The sequence below is a fragment of the Stigmatopora nigra genome, chromosome 1, assembly GCF_051989575.1.
Source record: "Stigmatopora nigra isolate UIUO_SnigA chromosome 1, RoL_Snig_1.1, whole genome shotgun sequence".
Classification (NCBI taxonomy): Eukaryota; Metazoa; Chordata; class Actinopteri; order Syngnathiformes; family Syngnathidae; genus Stigmatopora; species Stigmatopora nigra.
In genome coordinates, this window is record NC_135508.1 from 5,711,696 (window position 1) to 5,720,254 (window position 8,559).

At 34.8% G+C, this 8,559-nt stretch overlaps 1 long non-coding RNA gene across 1 annotated transcript; it reads right to left on the reverse strand.

Moving 5' to 3' along the window:
• Positions 1-6,639: 6,639 nt before the first annotated feature.
• Positions 6,640-7,876, reverse strand: LOC144211108 (uncharacterized). Its single transcript, XR_013329536.1, has 3 exons — positions 7,789-7,876; positions 7,138-7,179; positions 6,640-6,670 (listed from the first exon to the last, which is right to left on the reverse strand). It is a non-coding gene; the product is annotated as an uncharacterized LOC144211108 (long non-coding RNA).
• Between the last annotated feature and the right edge of the window lie 683 nt (positions 7,877-8,559).

The window sequence follows — 8,559 nt, forward strand, 5'->3', positions numbered from 1 at the left end:
AACTAGGTGGCATATTTTTGTTTCTTATTTTAGGAGAGTAATTGGCTTCATGTTTTCTCATTGAAAAATGTGAACAATTACGCACATATTTCATACATAATTAGTATAATTTTATAGGGATTGGGGTGGTATTGGTGGAAAAGTCTTTTATATGTTAAATGTGTCTCTACCTATGAAAAATACAACTTGAGCTAATTAATTTTTTAAGTAGATGTACCAATGTATATCTTTTTTTAATGGCTTCCAGGTAAATTAAGATGTAAGAAAACAGAATGTTTAGAAAAAAAATACTGTCATAGTGATTATAATGAAGAATAAATTAAACTGTTGCTGTTTTTTTTCCTGAAGGCAATATAGGTAAGCTTTATGAGTTTTTTTCATTGCACAAACACTACATTGTATGCATCTCTTACTTTGAATGAGGATAAAAAACAAACTATTCACACATTGATTTTTTCCCCTTTCTCTCCAGCCAAAACACCCATTAATGGCTTAAAAGGACAGTCCAAATCCATTTGGTTGACCATGCAGCAAAGTGGACCTAAATGGCACATCAATCAATGTAAGTAGTCAGTGTGGTATTTGTCAACTATATCCCAAGAAAATATCTTTTTTTTTATCACCATCATGCAAATCAGGAAGAGCAGATGAGTAATGAGTTTTTAAAAAGAAACAAGGATGTAACTTGGCTTTGACTTGGATAACAAATTTGCAGTGAAAACCTCGAGAGGCATCTTAGCTCAGTCATGTTTCCCTGAGCTTGAACATATTCTTTAATTATGTGCTGTCCCCATTGGCAGACACAAACCATTTGTGAGCAATGGAACTGTGACATTTCAAAATGAAGGAAGGCACTACAAGCAAGGCTTACAGTGAAATTACCTCCTTATGTACTATCTTTACTTGCATAATGCAACGGTAAGCATTGCTTAACTCTTAATTATTGCCATGTCTTGTTTTTTTTGTTTTTTGTATTTGTTTGTTTAGTTTTCTACCTGAGGGTACAACTATTAAATGTACCGTATTTTCAGCACTATAAGGCGCACCGCAATACAAGGCGCACCCTCAATGAATGACATCCATATATAAGGCGCACTGTATTATAAGGCGCACTGTCTATTTTGGAAAAAAATTAAGACTTAAGTGCGCCTTATAGTCGTGAAAATACGGTAATTGCTATTGACTTCCAGGTATGAAGCACTCACTACACAGTCACCTCCAGAGCCAGCCATTGTTGATGTTTTGGATTTTTTTTGTATAAAATCCTGTAGTGGGGGAGGAGCTATATGATGGAAGATTTTGTAAACTAAGATGGCATCTGCATATTTAAAAGTATTGTTTCAGTTCAGGCGTGTGTTTTTTTAATATCCGACACTGGTGGTTTTACGTTTTTGGTTTTCTGTTTTTTCCATATATAAGGCGCACTGGATTATAAGGCACACTGTCTATTTTGTAGAAAATGTAAGACTTTTTAGTGCGCCTTATAGTCATGAAAATGCAGTAACAATTTCTTGGTAAGGTAAAAAAGGTACCTTGGAATTTATGTTGTAGTGATGTACAGCAAAGCTTTAAAAATATAAAAAAAATAAAAGACATGGTTCCTCTTCATCCTAATGACAAAATAATCTGCTAGCTCCCTTTCAACAAGATAATATCTGTAGAGAAAAAAGGGGGGAAAAGCGAAAACGTAGACAACACTCACTCACCACTTTCCCTGTGAGTGGAAGCATAAATAGCAGCCGAGGTCGCTGATTGATAATTATCCTTATCTTCAAATGTCTCCTGTTACGGGGAAACAAATAGGGCCAACGTTGCACTGGCAGGCAGAGGTCAACAGGAGGACTTCTACATTTCACACAGCACACATGGAAGGATAAAGGTGCTAGCGACCCATCGTCTCCGACCCCTGGGTGAGATCTGAACGGGATGATAAAAGCAACTGACGGAAAGAAAATTGGCAGATAATTACAAAGGCGAGAGGGGCACATTTTCTTCCCCCTTGTCTCTTTCTCTTTGTCATATAACACACATTTATCATCTCACCCAACAACCACTGACACACCTGGATAATGCAATGGCATATTCAAGTCCATGGTGTGCAACTGCTACTGAAATTACTTTTGATCCATGTTGCAAGAACCTTTTTTTCCAGGGTGGATGGATTTAATTAAATCAAGTGCTTAGCACATTTGGTTGAGCAAATTTAGCAAACCATTGTCGAATTTATGATCAGACATTTATTTATTTCTCTCTATCTCACTGTGTAAATTTTTTCTTCTCTGTTTGTTCGTCTATCCCAAGGGGTGGGCAAACTTTTCGGCCCGTGGGCCACATTGACTTTAAAAATTTGACAGATGGGCCGGGTCAGCACAAGATACGATACATATAAAAAAGTGCATCCGTTAACAGTACATATGAAACATAAACTGAAAAAAAGGACTAAAGTATTAATATACTCATCACTCATCATTAAAGTAAAAAGTATAAAGTAAAAAGGAATGTATTAAGAAATATTAAAATGTCATTTAAAAAAGATAGAGGGGCTGTAAAACACGAAAAACAAATAAGAGTCGGCAGAGCTACTGCCACTGGCTTCCGCGTGACGGGGCCATCTTGGGGAAAAAAATAAATAATAATTTGGACAACGTCGGTGGGCCGGATTAAAAAGCCTAAAAAGGGCCGTATGCGGCCCGCAGGCCGTAGTTTGCCCATGCTGGTCTATCCACTATGACCACCGTGTGTACAATAGTCAATGCAAAGTCATTTTAATTAACAGCCATATGCTCATAACCTGCTTTGTTAGTTAACTGCAACCCCTATTTCTCAATGAAAGACCATCTGTTTGATGCATTTAAGTAGATAGAAGGTAGTTTCTACTTAATGAATCAATGTGATGTCAAATACACACACACACACACAATGATCCTGAGTTTAGGCAGTTTGGTGGCATTTCTGGATCACTGCAGCAGCCAGTCGCAAATGTCAGTGTTACAAAACAAAACAAAAAAATGTAGCATTGTCTCACTTCACTTTTGAGGTTGAAATGAGATGCTGATAAGATATTCTTTTGGATGGTTGTTTACTGGAGAAGAACAAAATAGAAATATTGTGTTATTCTGACACAAAATAAGAAATTGGATTTTAAAGTGTTATCTATATGCATGATATGATTACTCTCCCCTCTACAATAGCTCAGAAATAAATACTACTTCCCGAAAGGCAACCCACCCCCCAACATCACCCACTCTACCCCAAATCAACCCCATGCTTACTCTTACTTAAAATTGTCCTCTTGTTGGTTATTAATAGTGTCATGCATCTCTCAATGGTAACCATGCCTTGAATCCCCTTGAGTGTGCTGGAGGGTGATGCGCATTTGAACTGGAAAGAATGCATCTATACTACATAAGTTGTGACAGATGAAAATTGTGTGTGTACACTTGTCATTTCTCTAACAACACATCTCGAATGTAGAAGTGTTTTCTTAATCTTAGATTTTGGTTTTGTGTTTTTGCCGTATACTAATGCAATATGATAGAAGTAAGCTGAATAAATCAAGACAGTCATCCTTTGTTTGACGGGATAATGTTGGTTTTCTTTTCAACCAATACGGCTTCTTTAGAGTTACATGAAACTAGATAAAACCTAATCTTGAATGTTGTGAGATGCCGAAAAGATGTTGTTTTCTTCTCCCTTTTGAGTTTGATTTAAAAGAGACAGACAACACATGAACAGGAATTTCTGATTAGTGCATAATCATTGTTGTACGATCCAATGTTGACTAGGATGTCTTAATGAAGATAATTGTACTAAAACAGACTCTCATCAAAATGAGAGAATTGATTTTGACTGTGATTGGATTGAACTAGATAACTTTATTCATCCTGTATTCGGGACATTTGGAATTTTTTTTTTTCAAATTCTCATACCATTTTCAATAAGCTTTTTAATTGCCTAGCAACAAAGTCAATTAAAAGGATCAATCCATCTTACGTTAAACACGGCAAGGCATGACCGATAAACAATATGGATTGGTGCTCAATAGAATACTGTATTTTGACGACTATAAAGCGCACTTAAAAGTCTTAAATTTTCTCCAAAATAGACAGTGCGCCTTATAATCCAGTGCGCCTTATATATGGAAAAAACTAAAAACCAAAAACGAAAACAACCACTGGTATTAAAAAAACACAAACACCTGAACTGAAACAATAATGTTAAATATGCAGATGCCATCTTAGTTTACAAAATCTTCCATCATATAGCTCCTCCCCCACTGCAAAATTGTATACAAAAAAACCCCAAAACATCAACAATGGCTGGCTCTAGAGGTGACTGTGTAGTGAGTGCTTCATACCTGGAGTTCAATAGCAATTACCGTATTTTCACGACTATAAGGTGCACTGAAAAGTCTTAAATTTTTTTCCAAAATAGACAGTGCGCCTTATAAAACAGTGCGCCTTATAATAGAGTGCGCCTTATAATGCGGTGTGCCTTATAGTCAAGAAAATACGGTACATTATACAAAATCAAGGTATGGTTGTTGATTATTTTGTTTGAATCTGTTCTGTATTCTCCTCTAATTTTAATACCACTGAAAAGCATCACAAATATGAGAAGAGACCATATGAATTCCAACAGACTCAACATTCAAGCATCTGATTTTTGTACCGAAATGCAATAGCTGCAAGTCAGAGCACCTGATACATTATTCAAGGTGAGCAGACACCAAGTGACACTGATCCATTGCTTCAATCGATAGCTCTGTTGACAAAGAATCCAGATGAACCAGAATTGCTGCAAACGATAGGTGGCTTACACCATTATATTAGGGTTAAGGGTGTAGCCTTAATTGTTCAACTGAGACAAACAGACACACACACACATATAGTTTCTTGCGTGAAGTCGTATTGACATTCAACATATTGGATTCCATGCTGGAGGAATGAGAGCCAGACTTCACTAGGAGCAGACATAATTAACATCTATTGATACATGACAGCTGTAAGCCTGTTTCCCAGTGAATTAAACCACCTCATTCTCAGACTCATTGGTGAGTCTAGGAGTTAAATAATAGATGTTTGTCCTTTCACTCGCACTTTAACATGTACCTAGAGAAACCTTCTCCAGACACCCCCCCCACCATCACCACCACCCATTTCACAATGAGTGGTGAATCAAATTGACTCAATCAATGAAGTCGTGACAATTTCCTTGGAACTAACACTCAATCCAATCAAATGCTTTCCAGTAGGCATTTGAATGACTGCTTTTGTGGAATATAATGAGTTTGAATTGTTTATCCATAGAGACATTCTAATAGAGCCTACGGCACGTTGTTCTGAAACCTGACTAACCTTGGGCAAGTTGACACTTTTTTTTTATTCAATGCAGTTTGGACAGCAGATGGGTGGAATAACACCTTTTAAAAAGCTAGTGGATGCCCACCATGTTGGCAAGGCATCTTGTCTAGTTCTTATGTCAACATTTAGTTTGAATATTTAAAATGGGCATTGACACAGTCCCAGATATGGTTTTAAACAAACACAACCACTGTTTGAAGGGACACATTTGAGTGTCTAGAAGATTCTTGTCAATGTGATCCGGGCAAATATTCAAACTCACATGTGTCAAAGTGGTGGCGCGGGGGCCAAATCTGGCCCGCCGCATCATTTTTTTTTGGCCCGGGAAAGTAAATCATGAGTGCCGATTTTCTGTTTTAGGATCAAATTAAAATTAGGAGTGTAGATGTATATTACATTTCCTGATTTCTCCCTTTTTAAATCAATTATTGTCATTTTTTAATTCATTTTTATGTGTTTTTAGTTCAAAATCATTTTGTAAAATCAAAAAGTATATTTAAAAAAAGCTAAAATAAACATTGTTTTAGATCTATAAAAAATTGAATATTCAGGGCTTTTAATCCAGTTCTTTTAATCCATTCATATAAAAAAATCTAAATATTATATCTAAAATGGTCCGGTCCACGTGAAATCAAGTTGACGTCAAAGCGGCCCGCGAACCAACCCGAGTCTGACACCTTTGGTCTAACTGCTCCTTTAAAAAACAATATGGTGCTTATATATTGTTTCCAGATCACAATTACCATGTTATCAGAAGAGACACATTCTTGTGTCATCTCAACAACAAAGCAAGACATTAGAAAATAGAATGTTTGTACTCCTTGGTACATGCACCATTCAATTGTTCAATTTATATACTAAAAGTACTCTCATCGGCTTCATTCAATGTGTTTTCTTTCTTTTCATGACTGTTTACATCTTACACAAAGAAGAAAAACTATGAATGAGCATGTATAGAGGTATGTACTTAACACTAAAACGGTGAAATGTTTTCTATTGTATTATCTAGGCGGCCCGGTGGGCGAGTGATTAGTGCGTTGGTCTCCTTCTGGGGACTAGAGGCTTTCTATCGAGAATATATTATAATATAATAATAAATAGATATGAAAATCTTTGCCAATTCACTCCAATGAAATGTGGGCCCACTATTTATTAACGCAATATTTTTACATGGACATTTTTTTATTATTGCCCTCCACACAATGGTCCAAAACACTAATATCAATATATTCTTTAGTCAATGCATGAATTATCAGTGAAGATTCAGATGCTCTTAAAAAAACTGAGGTTTTCCAGTGAAGATTTTCCTAGAAGGGAAAAAAGGGGAAACATGTATAGTACATGAGGGTGCCATACTTTTTTAATATGCACATTAGTTATTGATGTTAAGTAGAAATTGTAAAGTTATTGCAAGTTGCCACTGTGAGTGCGAAGGGAAAGATCATTAGGTCATCTTTGTGCCTAATTGTAGTGAAATAAGAGGGTTAACTAGCTCAAACTTTTAACTTTTTAATTTGTCTTGATGAAATTGTCATGTCTGTCATGTCTCATTTTTTTGATACTCTGAAGTCATTCCATTGAGGGAACTAATCCCGTTAATTATCAGACCAACAGATAGTTCCATGATATAGATTAGAGACAAATTAGACATTTTTTGAGGGGTCTTATCTTTTCCCTAATTCAATATATCATTGTAATTGACTACTATATGGCATGGCCCATTTTGAAAAAAAACTATGTCAGAGATATATTTTGAAATTTGGAATTGTGATACATTGCTTGAAAGAAGTGACTTCTGTGTCGGCTCCAGCACCCCCTAATGAGGATAAAACAGTTCAGTAAAAGAATGAATGCTTCAAACAATATGGAAATGTGTGAAAGAATAAAAAAACTAATTTATCATTAATATTAAAGACACTTCATTTCACAAAATACATATTTTTTATGTATTGCTTATTATCTTATTTGCCATTGTTTACTTTGAGCTATTTGTCCAAAGCAAGTGTATATTTAAATGTTCAAAATTAATGGTAAATATAGGGGATCTTCTATTTTCTTGTGATCAATTTCATAAGCACTTAGTAATTGGAGCAGATCTAGGGGAAATTGAAATAAATTTTGTGCAGCACGAAGTAACAATATTATCTCCTTTGCTTTGTTTTGTACTGCAATTTATCATAAAGGTTTTGACTTACATTTCTGAAATAAATAATTGTCTAAATGATTTTTCCCTTCATTATTAGTTTTAATTTAATAAGCAGCCATGTTAGCGTGCAGTAGAAATCTTTCAATTCTTGGCCCTTCCACCATTATTCTGCTCCATTGAGTATAAATCTACTTGCAACCCTCTTGTTCTCTACTCAAGCAGAATGGTTGTGATGAGAGTGACAAACCTCATTATAATGTTCCTCAATGAGTTCTCCACCTTGAGCTGCATGTTCCAGCCTGCGGGAGGGGTTCCTGAGTGTTTTGACCCATGTTTGCATGCTCTCAGTTTGACTGTCCAGTCCAATGAATCAGATGCCCTAGTCACGTTTTGTCCTCTTGCTTTTAGACTGTTACGCATGAGCGGTAAGTCTTCAGGGGTGAATAAAATGAGATCATGCACTGTATGTAGTCTTTTCATTAATGAACATCCTCTGTCTTTAATTTATATACAAAGGAAAGTCTAACTGTGAAACATCAAGCTCTGGACTTTGACTTAGTGAAGAGAAAATGTTCAAATACTAGACTGAAAACTAAACAAATGGCCAAACAAATGCGTTGTTGGATATATTCATGTACATTTAGAGCAGGGGTGGGAAAACTATTCCACAATGGGCCACAGTCAGTGTAGTTTTTCTTTCTAACCAATAAAGAGGAGACATTTTTTATATACATGTATTTTATATAAATATATGTATATATATATATGTATTTTACATAAATATATGTATATATGTATTTTATATAGATATATGTATATATATATGTATTTTATATAGATATATGTATATATATATGTATTTTATATAAATATATTTATATATATATATATATACGTATTTTATAAAAATATATGTATATATATGTATTTTATATAAATATATGTATATATGTATTTTATATAAATATATGTATATATATGTATATTATATAAAAATAGGTATATATATATATATTATATAAATATAAGTATATATGTATTTTATAGAAA